This window comes from Capra hircus, chromosome 16 (genome assembly GCF_001704415.2).
Source record: "Capra hircus breed San Clemente chromosome 16, ASM170441v1, whole genome shotgun sequence".
Lineage (NCBI taxonomy): Eukaryota > Metazoa > Chordata > Mammalia > Artiodactyla > Bovidae > Capra > Capra hircus.
In genome coordinates, this window is record NC_030823.1 from 35,474,461 (window position 1) to 35,491,261 (window position 16,801).

General features: G+C 39.8%; 1 protein-coding gene and 1 pseudogene across 5 annotated transcripts in view; one reads left to right on the forward strand and one right to left on the reverse strand.

Moving 5' to 3' along the window:
• Positions 1-16,801, reverse strand: part of NME7 (NME/NM23 family member 7) — a 242,409-nt gene that overhangs the window by 156,890 nt on the left and 68,718 nt on the right. The gene's annotated exons all lie outside the window — the stretch shown is intronic.
• On the forward strand, positions 4,969-6,485 carry LOC108637771 (annotated as a pseudogene). Its single transcript, XR_001919281.1, has one exon. The product of XR_001919281.1 is annotated as a polymerase delta-interacting protein 2 pseudogene (transcript).

Genomic DNA, 16,801 nt, shown 5'->3' on the forward strand with positions numbered 1-16,801 from the left:
AAGTATTGGAGCTTCAGCTTCAGCATCAGTCCTTCCAATAAACATTCAGGGTTCATTTCCTTTAGGATTGACTGGTTTGATCTCCTTGCTGTCCAAGGGAATCTAAAGAGTCTTCTCCAACATGACAGTTTGAAAGCATCAATCCTTCACTGCTCAGCCTTCTTTATGGTCCAACCCTCACATCCATACATGACTACTGGAAAAACCCTAGCTCTGACTGTATGGACCTTTGTCAGCAAAGTGATATCTCTGCTTTTTAATACACTGTCTAGGTTGATCACAGCTTTTCTTCCAAGGAGCAAGCATCTTTTAAAGAACTTGCCTATCAATGCAGGAGACACAAGTTTGATCCCTGAATTGGGAAGATCCCATGGAGAAGGAAATGGCAATCCACTTCAGTATTCTTGCCTGGGAAACCCCATGGATAGAGAAGCATGGTGGGCTATAGTCCATGGGGTTGCAAGAGAGTTGGACACAACTTAGTAACTAAGCAACAACAATGTTATAACTTACCAATAGCAATCTGTTAGTTTTATAAGCAAGCACCAGAAAAGACTGAAAAGGTAATTCAAAACCATGGGTCCATTAACTCTAAAATGAACAAAACCAAGTAAAATTCTTTTCCCTTCCATAAAATTAGTTCTGTTGTTTTGTATTCTATTTTTACAACATATAAAGAAAAGGACTCTCGAAGCTTGTCTTTGCACAATTTTTAAAAATATGAACATTTATTTTCTTTATTCCAGTTATCCAAAGTCACCATTAAGGAGGAAACAAACTTAGACATCTTATTACAAAAACACTGCTTCTTTTGTTGACTTTAAATGACTCTATCTAATTTCCCCAGTTGGCAAAATTACATGCCATTCATAGATAGGCTTAAAAGTAGACATAATGCCACAAATTATATAACTCTTGCTCCTCATCTGTTGGAAGCACCGTTTATATGTACTAGGTACAGGCCTCTATTTTTGGTCTATTTTCCAGCATGTCCTTATGTAGGGGGCAGTTTTGCTGATCATTATTTCTCAAAATGTGGTCTCTGCATCAGCAGCATTAGCCTGACTTGGAAATTTCAGAAATGAAGACACACTGAGTCAAACTCTCTGAAGGTATGGCCCAGGAATCTCTATTTTAACAATCCAGATCCAGTTACCCAGATGCTCACTAAAGTTTGAAAACTGAAAAGCCTATGACTTTAATCTCTAGTCTGCTTCTTCCTTAATCCTGTTACTCCATACCTACATCATTGTAAAAAAAAGTCAAAGCGAAAGTGAAGTGAAAGTGAAGTCACTCAGTCGTGTCCGACTCTTTGCGACCCGTGGACTGTAGCCCACCAAGCTCCTCCATCCATGGGATTCTCCAGGCAAGAGTACTGGAGTGGGTTGCCATTTCCTTCTCCAAAACAAGTCAAATGTGTCTTAAATTTTTAAGTTCTGAATTTTGGGTTGTAATTTCCTCTACCCTTTTTTATACAAGTTTTAAAAATATGCCTCATTGGAAAATAAGCAAAATGGAAGTAAGAGGGGTACATGGTGAAAGTAAACCTCCTTTCCACCCCAGATTCTCAGTCCTTCCTCTTAGAGGAAATCACTGTAAGTAAGACTTTACATACTCTTCTAGAAATACTAAACATATGTACAAATACACGTACATATATTTTTTGTTTGTTTTTAAGGAAATAAGAACATACTATACCATCTACTGGTTCCCTGGTGGCTTAGATGGTAAAGAATTTGCCTGCAATGTGGGAGACCTGGATTCGATCCCTGGGTTGGGAAGATCCCCTGGAGAAAGGAATGGCTACCCACGTCAGTATTCTTGCCTGGAGAATTCCATGGATAGAGGAGTCTGGCAGGCTACAGTCCACAGGGTAGTGAAGAGTCAGACACGACTGAGAGACTACAGCTTCACTTTTCATACCATCTACTCCTTCCCTTGCCCAGTTTCTAAATATTTACTGTAAAATATAAAAAGTACACGTTTTAGGCAAAATATATAACAGTTTAATAATTTTAAAGTGACCATCTGTGCTCAGAAAAAAATCAGAACATTCAGTTATATATATATATATTATATATATATATATATAACTGAATAATTTTGCTCTACACCAGAAACTAGCAAAACATGTAAATGTATTTCAATAATGAGAAAAGACCCTTAAGATTATCCTAGAGACACTGCAGAGTGTTCCTTTGATAACTAAGCTCTTCTGTAATGACCACCATGAAAATGGCTGAGGAGAAGTAACTTCCCATTTGGCACACACAAGCCACCATATGACAACACAGAGATGTAGTCGATTTAAGGTAGAGACAGGGCATAAACGAACTAACCACCGAAACAAGTGAGAACTTTGAACCACAAGCTTTCTAGAGGAGGAAAGTTGTGTGAATACGCAGAAAAGCAGTGTATCATTTATTAAACAATGCAAAAAGTAATGACACAGATCATATCTTCCAGGACTTCTCATAAGTATCAACTGCTCTCGTCCTTTAACATGTCATTTGGAAACCCAAGCTCTCTAGACTTCTGTAAGGTACTATCCTTTCTTTAGATGCATGCCTTTTTTCTTCCTCATAAGAATCAATTCTCACTAAGTTGTCAGAATTTCCTCATTGATAATCTGTCATGTAACATGAGTCATCTTTTAAAGTCTTAGCACATAAGGTCATGCTTCCATGGCTTTCTGTTTTAAAAATATCTCCTGATAAAGTAACATGATGTGGCCCAAATCCCTGGGCCCCAGCTCCAGAGAGATGGGTCCTACTCCTGGGTTAGTCTGCTTTGGACAGCAGACTTAAGAGATGCTGGTTCGATCCCTGAGTTGGGAAGATCTCCTGAAGAAGGAAATGGCAACCCACTCCAATACTCTTGCTTGGAAAATCCCATGGACAGAGGAGCCTGGCGGGCTGTAGTCTATGGGGTTGCAAAGAGTCAGACGCAACTGGTGAGGCAACTTAGCACTCAGCACAGAACATTTCTAACTATGTTCGGCATTACTTAATGACCTTTCTAAAATTACATGGTCCTCTAACAGACATGAGCATGAAAAATAAACAAGGAGAGTAGTATTTTGTCAAAACTCAGCATCTATTCTTGCATGGATCCTGTTCCTTCTTAAACACTCTGTGAATACCTAGAAAACATGTAGTCAAAGCTACGGTTTTTCCAGCAGTCACGTATGGATGTGAGAGCTGTACTATAAGGAAAGCTGAGCGCTGAAGAATTGATGCTTTTGAACTGTGGTATTGGAGAAGACTCTTGAGAGTTCCTTGGACAGCAAGGAGATCCAAATAGTCAATCCTAAAGGAAATCAGTCCTGAAAATTCATTGAAAGGACTGATGCTGAAGCTGAAGCTCCAATACTTTGGCCACCTGATGAGAGGAACTAACTCATTGGAAAAGACCTTGATGCTGGGAACGATTGAAGGCAGGAGGAGAAGGGGACAATAGAGGATGAGATGGTTGGATGGCATCACCGACTCAACGGACATGAGTTTGAGCAAGCTCCGAGAGTTGGTGATGGACAGGGGAGCCTGGCGTGCTGCAGTCCTTGGGGTCGCAAAGAGTCAACACGACTGAATGACTGAACTGAACTGAACAAGTCAACAGGTGAATAATCTCAAAGGCATATGTGTCATGTTGCCTCGGTAACATCATTCCCTGAATGGTAACTCTTAAATTCTAACATATAAAAAGGTGAAGAAAAGGAATGGGAAAATGAAGTTTCCTCAAACAAAATAGTTCTCCTGCCAATAAATATCATTTCCTTCAGTAATATATATATATAGGTTGTCCCACAAGACTTAGTGTAGTAACTTAGAAATATAAATGCTAGAAATGTATAATAAAATACGATTTGAAAGTTATGTAGATTTCTTTTTAAATATTTACCAAAACATAAACTGTATTCAAGCTACAAAACATGGAATAAATGTAAAAGAAATTTAAATTAATTTTATAAATGATATTATTTATTGCATTTATAATTCTAAAGTCATCAAAGCTTAAAATTACACTAAGACTTCTGAGAGACCTTAGAAGTCACCTTCCTTAATGTTATACTTCTTCCAGTGCTCTTTCAATAAAAACAGGTTTCATTCTAATCTCACTTAGAGAGTAATGCCTAGCTAGACACAGGTCAAACTTTTCTGTTATTTTTATTAAACTACTAAATAGACATTATTGAGAATAATGCTATTGAAATAGCATTACTGAGAAGCTACTTTGGTAAAGCAGAGTGCCATGGACACTCAAATTTTCCATCACTCCAAGAAATTCTCACCAACTTAAAACCTAGAATAGGAGACTGCCTCTGTGGAGTCATATGAATTACTGAAAACTAAAAGGTAACTCTTCCTTAACCTTCTTCGTGGTTGTTATTAACCTGCCACAGAAAACAAGCTACAAATCTTCCACTTGGTATAAAATAAATGGCAACTCACTCCAGTATTCTTGCCTGGAAAGTTCCATGGACAGAGGAGCCTGGCAGGCTACAGTCCATGGGGTCACAAAAGAGTCGGACATGACTGAGCAAGTAAACAACTAAAAAGTAGCCTCTGATACAGGTAGATCACTAGAGGAAACACAGGATGTTCCTCGTGCTCGAAATTGACGATAAATGGTTCTCAAACTGGACATCAGATGTTCATCAGGATGACCTGGGAAACTTTAAAAAAATATATTTGTTTATCGCTAATTGGAAGATAATTGCTTTACAATGTTGTGTTGGTTTCTGCCATACACCAACATGAATCAGCCATAGGTATACATATACGCCATCCCTACTGAACCTCTCTCCCATCTCTGACCCCTCTAGGTTAGGAGAGACTTTTCAAATACTTATTTCTGGTCTCCGGTCCAGACTTATTAAATTCTGAAGTTAGGACCCAGAAATATGCTTTTTTTTTTTTTTTTTAAGAAATACGCATTTTAAAAGTCCCCCAGTGGGGCGGGGGCGGAACGCCGCCCGGCCGCGGGTCGGACCGTGTGTCAGCAGCCCAGCGGGCGCTCGGGCTAGACATGGCGGGCTGTGTGGCCCGGCGGGCGCTGACCGTGGGCAGTCGATGGTGGTCCCGGTCGCTGACTGGGACCCGGGGGCCGAGGCCGTTCTGTGCGGCGGGTGGAGCTGGGGCCTTCCCTCCCGTGGCGACCACGACGACGCTGAGGCACCTCTCGTCCCGAAACCGACCAGAGGGCAAAGTTTTGGAGACAGTTGGTGTGTTCGAGGTGCCAAAACAGAATGGAAAATATGAGACTGGACAGCTTTTCCTTCACAGTGTTTTTGGCTACCGAGGTGTCGTCCTGTTTCCCTGGCAGGCCAGACTTTATGACCGGGATGTGGCTTCTGCAGCCCCAGAAAAAGCAGAGAACCCTGCCGGCCACGGCTCGAAGGAGGTGAAAGGCAAAACTCACACTTACTACCAGGTGCTGATTGATGCCCGAGACTGTCCACATATATCTCAGAGATCTCAGACAGAAGCTGTGACTTTCTTGGCTAATCACGACGACAGCCGGGCCCTCTATGCCATCCCAGGCCTGGATTATGTCAGCCATGAAGACATCCTCCCCTACACCTCCACTGATCAGGTTCCTATCCAGCATGAGCTCTTTGAAAGATTTCTTCTGTATGACCAGACAAAAGCACCCCCTTTTGTGGGTCGGGAGACACTACGGGCCTGGCAGGAGAAGAATCACCCCTGGCTGGAGCTCTCTGATGTCCACCAGGAAACAACAGAGAATATCCGTGTCACCGTCATCCCCTTCTACATGGGCATGAGGGAAGCCCAGAATTCCCACGTCTACTGGTGGCGCTATTGCATCCGCTTGGAGAACCTCGACAGTGACGTGGTTCAGCTCCAGGAGCGACACTGGAGGATATTCAGTCTATCCGGCACCTTGGAGACAGTGCGAGGCCGAGGGGTGGTGGGCAGGGAACCAGTGTTATCCAAGGAGCAGCCCGCCTTCCAGTACAGCAGCCACGTCTCCCTGCAGGCCTCCAGTGGGCACATGTGGGGCACTTTCCGCTTCGAGAGGCCTGATGGTTCCCACTTTGACATCCGGATCCCTCCCTTCTCCCTGGAAAGCAATAAAGACGAGAAGACACCGCCCTCAGGCCTTCACTGGTAGGCCAGCAGAGCCCCTGAGCACCCAGGCTCCGCCCCGAACAACAGCTCACATCCCATGAGAGTTGATGCAGAACTCTGTAATGGCCACAGTGGGTCTCTTAATCGTTTGTGCTATTTGATTGCAGGGTTCTTACTTTGGCGGGTGGATTATAACTCTTTTCCAGAAGACCCATGTGGGCCTCCTCCAAGGCTGGCCTTCCCCGTAAGCCCTGCCTACGCTGTGTTCCAGTAAACCTTTCCATCAGGAGCTCTTGTGTTCAGCTGCCATAGGTGTGGGGGTCCCCTAGCCTGTCACACAGTTGTTCAGAATGTGAGTTTTGGGCAATAAACCAGTGTACGCTTGGCAAAAAATAAAAATAAAAAAAAAATAAAAGTCCCCCAAATGGTTCTGGTTCACTGAAAAGCTTGAGAAGCACTGTCTAACATATCTCCACGGTTTCAGGTTCGAGTATCAAATTCCAATCATGTACAAACTTTATAGCACTTGAGGGAAACTGCTACACTGACAGTCCCCAGTGAACCATGATCCCTGGTATTCATCAGCTCAGTTCAGTAGCTCAGTTGTGTCCGATTCTTTGAGACCCTATGGACTGCAGTATGCCAGGCTTCCCTGTCCATCACCAAATTCCAGAGCTTGCTCAAACTCATGTCCATCCTCTGTCATCCCCTTCTCCTCCTGCTTTCAATCTTTCCCAGCATCAGGGTCTTTTCCAATGAGTCAGTTCTTCGCATCAGGTGGCCAAAGTACTGGAGTTTCAGTTTCAGCATCAGTCCTCCCAACGAATACTCAGGAGTGATTTCCTTTAGGATTGACTGGCTGGATCTCCTTGCAGTCAAAGGGACTCTCAAGAGTCTTCTCCAACACCACAGTTCAAAAGCATCAATTCTTCAGCACTCAGCTTTCTTTATGGTCCAACTCCCACATTCATACATGACTACTGGACAAACCACAGCTTTGACTAGACAGATCTTTGTCGGCAAAGTAATGTCTCTGCTTTTTAATAAGCTGTCTATGTTGGTCATGGTTTTTCTTCCAAGAAGCAAGCATCTTTTAATTTCATGACTACAGTCACCATCTACAGTGATTTTGAAGCTCTAGAAAATAAAGTCTATCACTGTTTGCATTGTTTCCCATCTATTTGCCGTGAAGTGATGGGACCAGATGCCATGATCTTAGTTTTTTGAATGTTGAGTTTTAAGCCAGCTTTTTCATGCTCCTCTTTCACTTTCATCAAAAGGCTTTTTAGTTTCTCTTCACTTTCTGCCATAAGGGTGGTGTCATCTGCATATCTGAGGTTACTGATATTTCTCCCAGCAATCTTGATTCTAGCTTGTGCTTCATCCAGTCTGGCATTTCTCATGATGTACTCTGCATAGAAGTTAAATAAGCAGGGTGACAATATACAGCCTTGACGTACTCCTTTCCCAATTTGGAACCAGTCCACTGTTTCATCTTCAGTTCTGTTGCTTCTCGACCTGCATACAGATTTCTTAGGAGGCAGGTAAGGAGGTCTGGTATTCCCATCTCTTTAAAAATTTTCCACAGTTTGTTGTGATTCATGTAGTCAAAAGCTTTAGTGCAGTCAATGAAGCAGAAATAGATGTATTTCAGGAATTATCTTGCTTTTTCTATGATCCAATGGATGTTGGCAATTTGATCTCTGGTTCCTCTGCCTTTTCTAAATCCAGCTTGAACATCTGGAAGTTCTCAGTTTACATACTGGTATTCAGGCTTTTGTGTAATTCTCTCTCATACTGATTTGGCCACATGACTAGAGTTAGCCATTGGGACAGTAAGGCATGATGGAAGCAGAGGCTTGTTGACCTCTTGCACATTGAGGACTGCCTTGGAATACTCTTTTTGGAAGCCAGCAACCATGCCATAATGAAGCTTAGGATAGACTACTGAATGGTAAGGAAGTGAAAAAAGTTAGTTGTTCGTGACTGACTCTTTGTGACCCTATGGACTCTAGCCCATCAGGTTCCTCTGTCCATGGGATTCTCCACGCAACAATGCTGGAGTGGGTTACCATTTCCTTCTCCAACGGATCTTCCTGACACAGAGGCAGCACGCCAGGCCTCCCTGTCCATCACCAACTCCCGGAGTTCACTCAGACTCACGTCCATTGAGTCCGTGATGCCATCCAGCCATCTCATCCTGGGTCGTCCCCTTCTCCTCCTGCCCCCAATCTCTCCCAGCATCAGAGTCTTTTCCAATGAGTCAATTCTTCGCATGAGGTGGCCAAAGTACTGGAGTTTCAGCTTTAGCATCATTCCTTCCAAAGAAATCCCAGGGCTGATCTCCTTCAGAATCGACTGGTTGGATCTCCTTGCAGTCCAAGGGACTCTCAAGAGTCTTCTCCAACACCACAGTTCAAACGTATCAATTCTTTGGCACTCAGCCTTCTTCACAGTCCAACTCTCACATCCATACATGATCACTGGAAAAACCATAGCCTTGACTAGGCGGACCTTAGTCGGCAAAATGTCTCTGCTTTTGAATATACTATCTAGGTTGGTCATAACTTTTCTTCCAAGGAGTAAGCGTCTTTTCATTTCATGGCTGCAGTCACCATCTGCAGTGATTTTGGAGCCCAAAAATATAGTCTGACACTGTTTCTACTGTTTCCCTATCTATTTCCCATGAAGTGACGGGACCAGATGCCATGATCTTCATTTTCTGAATGTTGAGCTTTAAGCCAACTTTTTCACTCTCCTCTTTCACTTTTATCAAGAGGCTTTTTAGCTCCTCATGTATACCACAAGAAAATTGCCAACTGAGCTCAGGGAACACACAGAATCGTGAGAAATAATAAATCATTTTTAAGGAACTAATTTGGGGATGGTTGTTACACAGAGATAAAACATAACTGATTCAGGTTTTTCAAAAAATGTGTTACGTGATATTATCTCTAAAGCTACTACTACTAATAGTCAACACTTCATTGTGTATTTACTAGGCAAGCTACTCCACATGCATCACATGTATTAACTTACTCATGAAGTAGGTTCTGTCATCTTCATTTTGCAGAACAAAAAAATAACTAAATAAAGCTTTAGAGACATCAAGAAATGTCTTCAAGGCCACATAATCAGTGTCAAGCCATAGAATTATAACAGTCATTCCAAACATTATATACTATGATCATTCTTGCCAGATAGTTATTAGGACTTTCACTGAGCTCTCTGCCATTCTTTTATCCATATTCTTATTTCTTCTAATTCAGACATTTGAGTATAGACAGATATTCCACTTGTACTATATATCACTAGGCTCTGAAGAGAGTCTAGGATTCCTCATGCACACATCACAGTTGGTAGGTGCTAGTCCTTTGGCTGCCTGGCAACAGATGTTTCTATATTCCAGTCAGGTGTAAAGAACAAGCCCTGACTTTCAATAATAAAAGACACAGTGACTTTTCACTGCTTTGTCATTGGTTAAAAAAAAAAACAAAACCCTATAATCATAAAGGCACACAATTAGGCCTGGAATAAATCTATTCAATCTTCCTGCTTTCACATAGTAACATGCAAATAATCAAAAACACTTATCCTCTAAATGTCTCCCAAGAGATATCAGCCAGGACCACGTTTATCCACTAATGAGGACTTCTTGACTCTAAGAGTTTGACATTAGTGCCAAAAATGTACAATTAGAATGTGTGCATTTTATATTATGTAAGTTATACATCAATAAAGTTACTTAAAATTTAAAAAGGAGAACATTTTCACACCAATAAATTGGAAGATGGGAAAAGATCTTAGTGGTTGCTTAAACCATTCTAAAGCCTGTCTTTGGAAAAATTTGGAGTGAACAAACTCAAACTTTATTAATATGATTTATTAGAGTTAAGTACTAAAGATGCTAAAAATTAAGTAGAAGTTTAAATTTTAAGATGCTAAATTTAATTTAAAATTTAAATTTTAAGATGCTAAAATTTAACTAGAACCAATTTAAAAATATGGGCTTCCCTGGTGCCTCAATGGAAAAGAATCCACCTACCAAAAAGAAAACATGGGTTCAATCTCTGGTCCGGGAAGATCCCTGAAGAAGGAAATAGAAACCCACTCCAGTATTCTTGCCTGGAAAATTCCATGGGCAGAGGAGCCTGGTGAGCTACAGTCCATGGGGTTGCAAAAGAGTTGAACATGAGTTGGACACAACTTAGTGACTGAACAAATGAATTTAAAAATATATACTCTATGTCAGATGTCAGTAAACTTTTTCTGTAAAAGGTAAGACAGTTAATATTTTAGGCTTTTCAGGATTTACTAGTATCTGTCACAAGTGCTCAATCATACTAATGCAGCAATAAAAGCAGCCGTAGACAATACATAAATGAATGAGTATGGCTGTGTTCCAATAAACTTTATTTAAAAAAAAAAAAAAAAACATTTATTTGGCTGCACCAGGTATTAGTTGTGGCACTTGGGATCTTCCATCTTTGTTGTAGCCTCTGGGATATTTAGTTGCAGACTGTGGGGTCTATTTCCCTCACCAGGGATCAAACCCAGGCCCCCTGCTTTGGGAGCACAGACTCCTAACCATTGGACCACCAAGGGAGTCAAAAATAAAAATTTATTTATAAACCCAGGCAGCTGGTCCAACTTAGCCCAATGGCTATAGTCTGCTGATCCCCTCTCTAGGGCTTTCAAATTGGCAGATAAACAATAGAGAAAGAGGGAAATAAAGAAAACTGTATCCATCCAACAGAAGGTGGAAAGAGGTAGGGGATTAAAGAGCAGGGAGAAAGAATGAAAAAAACATCTTAAGCATGATAAAGAAAGGAATCCAAATCCGTTATCACAATAAATGACAATGAGTTAAATTCAACTATTTTAACACTGCTAGACTGGATTGAAAAAGCAAAAAAATTTTAAATAGGAATGAAATAAAATTCAGTTATAATGATTATAAGATATATAAGGAAAAGGCTAAAAATTAGAATAATATATGCCTTCTTTTAAGGTAAACAACAAAAAACAATTATGGGAACTAAAGTAAGACACTACGTTAGGAATAAAAAGATAATCACACACACAAAAATGTTTCAAGATAAACAAAGCAGTCCAAACTGAAAGGAGAAATGAAAAATTCATAATAATAGATAATTTTAACATGGAAGAATTTAACAAAGTTTTTTTCAGAAGCTGATTATTCAAGCAGATCAAAAAAATACAATTTGGGGCAACCAAGTTTAAATGAATAACTACTTATAGATAAAGAGAGAACAATGCAGCAACATCCTTCTTTTCAAACACACATTGGAATTTTTAAAATGAGTCACTAGTTAAGTCACAAAGGACAACAACAAATTTCAAAGAAACAAACATCACAGAGACCACATTCTCTGACAACATTCAGATACTAAAGACTCCTAAGTAACACATTCCCTGGTGACTCAGATGGCAAAGAATCTGCCTGCAATGCAGGAGACCGGGGTTCAATCCCTGGGTTGGGAAGATCCCCTGGAAAAAGGAATGGCAACCCACTCCAGTATTCTTGCCTGGAGAATCCCTTGGACAGAGAAGCCTGGTGGGCTACAGCCCATGGGGTCATAAAGAGTCAGACACAACTGAGCAACTAATGCTTTATTTCACTTTCTTCTCTTAAAATAAAAATTACAATGAGGAGAACAAAATATTTTTTAAAGTATGACAATGAAACAAATACTGTTCCTATAATCAGAGTTTGTAATACAGTAGAGGTAAAAATGATCACTCAAAAATTAATATATATTATGTATTATAGCTATATATGTATCTATATGCATACACACATACAGATATAATTACACAATATATAATAGCAAGCCATGCTAAGCGCCATAAAGGGAAAGCAGAGAGTGCCAAAAGAACATGTCATTTGGGGTTTCCCTGAGGAAAAAATGACATTTTGGGGGGTGAGAGAAGGAGGAAGGGATGCACCTCCCAGGGAAAGGAAAGTAGTAGAAAGGCCCTGAGGAGAAAAGGAACAACAGAGTGGTTCTGGGACAGAGTAAACTGAAATACATGAAAATAAATTACACCTAGGAAAAGGGTTCAACCTTAAAAACAGGATAAAACAAAATAAGAACTGAGTAATACTCCACTGTATAGATGCACCACGTCTTCTTATACCCTCCTCTGCTGATGGACATTTAGGTTGCTTCCACATCCTGGATATTGTATATAATACTGCAATGAACATTGGGGTACATGTATCTTTTGGAATTATGGTTTCCTCTGGGTACATCATGAGAAATGCTGGACTGGAAGAAACACAAGCTGGAATCAAGATTGCTGGGAGAAATATCAATAACCTCAGATATGCAGATGACACCACCCTTATGACAGAAAGTGAAGAGGAGCTAAAAAGCTTCTTGATGAAAGTGAGAAAGGAGAGTGAAAAAGTGGGCCTAAAGCTCAACATTCAGAAAACGAAGATCATGGCATCCAGTCCCGTCACTTCATGGGAAATAGATGGGGAAACAGTGGAAACAGTTTCAGACTTTATTTTTTGGGGCTCCAAAATCACTGCAGATGGTGACTGCAGCCATGAAATGAAAAGACGCTTACTCCTTGGAAGAAAAGTTATGACCAACCTAGACAGTATATTCAAAAACAGAGACATTACTTTGCCAACAAAGGTCCGTCTAGTCAAGGCTATGGTTTTTCCAGTGGTCATGTACGGATGTGAGAGTTGGACTGTGAAGAAGGCTGAGAGCTGAAGAATTGATGCTTTTGAACTGTGGTGTTGGAGAAGACTCTTGAGAGTCCCTTGGACTGCAAGGAGATCCAACCAGTCGATTCTGAAGGAGATCAGCCCTGGGATTTCTTTGGAAGGAATGATGCTAAAGCTGAAACTCCAGTACTTTGGCCACCTCATGCGAAGAGTTGACTCTTTAGAAAAGACTCTGATGCTGGGATGGATTGGGGGCAGGAGGAGAAGGGGACAACAGAGGATGAGATGGCTGGATGGCATCAAGGACTCGATGGACGTGAGTCTGAGTGAACTCCGGGAGTTGGTGATGGACAGGGAGGCCTGGCGTGCTGCGATTCATGTGGTCGCAAAGAGTCGGACATGACTGAGCGACTGAACTGAACTGAACTAAACTGAACTGGGTATACGCCCAGGAGTGGGATTTCTCAGTCAAAGGGTAGTCCTATTTTTAGTGTTTTAAGGAACCTCCATACTGTTCTCCATAGTGTTTGTACCAATTTACATTCCCACCAACACTGTAGGAGGGTTCCCTATTCTTCTCACCCTCTCCAGCATTTACTGTTTGCAGATTTTTTTTATAATGGCCATTCTGATAGGTGTATAGTTTTAATTTGCATTTCTCTAATAACCAGTGATAGTGATCCTGAGCATCTATAAGTATTTTCCATCCAGTTAAGATTTTTAAAACTACGTTTAAGATATTCAGATTACCCTTCATACCTATCAGGAATGGCATTCCACAATTAGTTGATCTCAGTATACATGGAGTAGCACAAATATCACAAATAATTTCAGCTGTGGAATCAAACAGCCCTGGATTTCAAGTTATAACTTATCCCTTCTAATTCTTAGATTCCATACTGGTAAAATGGGGTTAATAATCAAACTTGATGATGGGGATTTATAGGGTCTAAGTGATAACCCATGTAGATGCAGGATAGTATAATGTGATAAAAAGAAGACAAATTTGGTTCAAATCCCAACCCTACCACCTAAGAGTTGTAGGACTTTGGGCAAGTTATTAACATCTCACTGCCTAGGTTTCTTCCTCTGTGGCATGCATTTCAAATAATACCTAGCCTCACTCCATAAACATGAACTACAATTAGTATTAACAATAAAAAGCTATTGTTGTTCTATACTTAAGTTCTAACAGTCTCATTAACAAGATTTGAGGAGACTTTCTTCTCTGCCCTCATTCAAGACATTACAACTGACAATCCTAGGGGCTCTCATTTCCTTCTAAAGGGTATTAGATGTTAGAACATATTAGCAGGCAAATTTCACTATTTCTAAAAGGTTTTCAGTAGCCTAATGCACAACTACTTTGTTAGGACCATTAAAAGCATTTCTTCCTGAAGACTGGGCTTCTTTAGTAGGAACTAACAGAACTCTTGAGATTCCTTATAACTGAATACATTGATGACTTCATTGAAAGTCCCCATAACTTACAAATTCATTAGATATTTTCAATACCTATAATCTTGTGCTTCAAAAATGCATGCTAAGCTCCATACAAAGTCAGAGTGTTATATGTACAGTAGTTCAATGAACCTATTGTACATTCCCTTTGACTGTTTACTGCTTCAGATAGGATAAAACAATCACAAAACTCTAACACTGTGAGTTTTAGAGTTTAAAACTCTAACTCCTAGCAAAGCTGGGCCCATTCCAAGAATTTTTATTGAAACTGAGACTAACAATGTTATATCCAATCCTTTTATTTATAATTAACATATAGTACTACATTAGTCTCAGGTGTACACCGATTCCACGCTCCGAAATGATCACCACATTAAGGCGAGTTATCACCCAACACCATACAAAGCTGTTACAATGTTACTGACTCTTCTATGTGTGCATTACATCCTCCTGACCTATTTATGTTATAAATTTGTACCTTTTCATCTCCTTCACCTATTTTGTCCACCTCCCCAAACCCCGCCCCCTCTGGCAACCACCAGCTTATTCTTGGACTCTGTGAGTCTGTGTCTGCTTTGTTTGTTCATTTGCTGTTCATTTTTTATATTCCTCATATAAGTGGAATCATATGTAAATCCAATCTCTCTATACCAAAAACTGTCATGCTTCTTCCATAGTATTCCAGATGCTGAATTACTTGAAGGAAATCCAACACACAAAAAGCTGGGAACTTAACCAAATTCAATCAGCCAAAATTCAGGGGGGCGCCTGTTAGGTAGTAAGTTAGTTTTTAGAGCCAAAACACAACAGTGAGCTACACAATATACTTTTCTTTCATAAGAATTTTCTACACAGTTTCATAGAATAATATCTATTCTATTCTTAAACTATCCTAACTTATTTTACTGAGGAGGAACATACAATCAGAGAGGGCAATGTTACGAAAAATGCAGCCAATTGTTCAATGCCGTAATCTGTTAAAAGTAAGGAAAATTTCCAACAAAACTTCAGGGTTCTAATATACCAAAAAGCCTAATGTCTTGACCATTACAAGTACAAAAGCAGCTCTCCCATATTTGGTTAACATCTGCCCAGGGCCAACAGTAATGGATAATCGGAATAGGTAATTGCTGATAGCTGCCAAAACAACTAGATGGAAGCATTAATCCTACTTCATGGGCTCAAGTTTAGACTTGAAAAAAATAAACTATTTTGTTCCTCGAACAATAAAGGGATTTTCTTTCTGGGGATGACGGACATTGGATTTTGTTAGTATTTTAAACTACTGCTTTGTCTCTAAGGCGTCATTCACCTTCACTTAAAAAGGAAAAGATAATGACAGTAGTAGTGGGAGTAGGAAGACAGCAGTAATCATAATAATAATAATGCCTAACACATATAGCACTTTAAGCTCCAGGCACTGTCTAGGACATTAATCTCTACATTTAATCACTTAATTAGTCATTTAGTCATGTAACCATTACATTAAGTGCACTTAAACCTTACTACTACCTTGTGACGAGGGGATACTATTATTCCCATTTTATAGATGAAAAAACAAGGTACAAAGAGATTAAGTAATTTATCCAGTATTCCCATGGCTAGTAAGTAGCAGACGCAGAATACAAATCTACACAGCCTGATTTCAGAGTAAAAATAATTCATTTTATCGATGGAATTAAACTAACTATATATAAATAATACTAAGGACATCAAGACAAATACATTGCATAATTTCTAAATTAGAAAACAAAACAAGAAAATTCACCTTGTTTTTCTTCCCTTTTAAATCTTAAGTCCCAAATAACAAAATATATTTCAATCTACTGAGGTAAAAAGACTACAATACCCCAAATTTCCACCATTTATTCCACAAATTAAGCTCTTTTTCTCTAGTTCTCTTAGAAGTTAGAAGCGAATCACTGCATCCATATAGATTAACTAGAATACTAAGAACTAAGGCCGCCTACATCCACATGACTTTATCATGTGTGCCAAGAAATTACTGCCCACAAAGATAAAACTGTAAATCAGTAAATAACTTCACTGTTTAGCTCAAGAACCTCCCAAAAGTCCGGTTATCTCAACAACAGACTATTCAAAGTGTTTCTTTTTCACAACATTCCTTCAATGGGGCAAATAACTCAAACAGTTATATACTTTTAAGACTTGGTTAAGATTCTTGCCTCAATGTTTCTACTAATTCTAAACTATTATATTACAAATTTTACCCCATTTCAATCATATCACTGCACTGACAGACCTATCTTAAATCTGTCAGGGTCACACCTGAAATTCTATACTATCTGCCCATGACCTCTCCATTGTCAAGTCCACTAAGAGTCCATCCTGGTGTGATCTCCTTACTGTAGTAAGCAATAAACTCAGTTTTGCTTAACCAACAAGGCTTTTTGGCCTTCTTTGGGGGAGTGGACAGTCAACAAAAGATAATATTCTGTTATTCCATTTCAGCTGCTCTTTTAACAACTCCTTTTTAAAAGAAATCTCCTCTTCGAGAACACAGGTAAAATTAAATGCACCA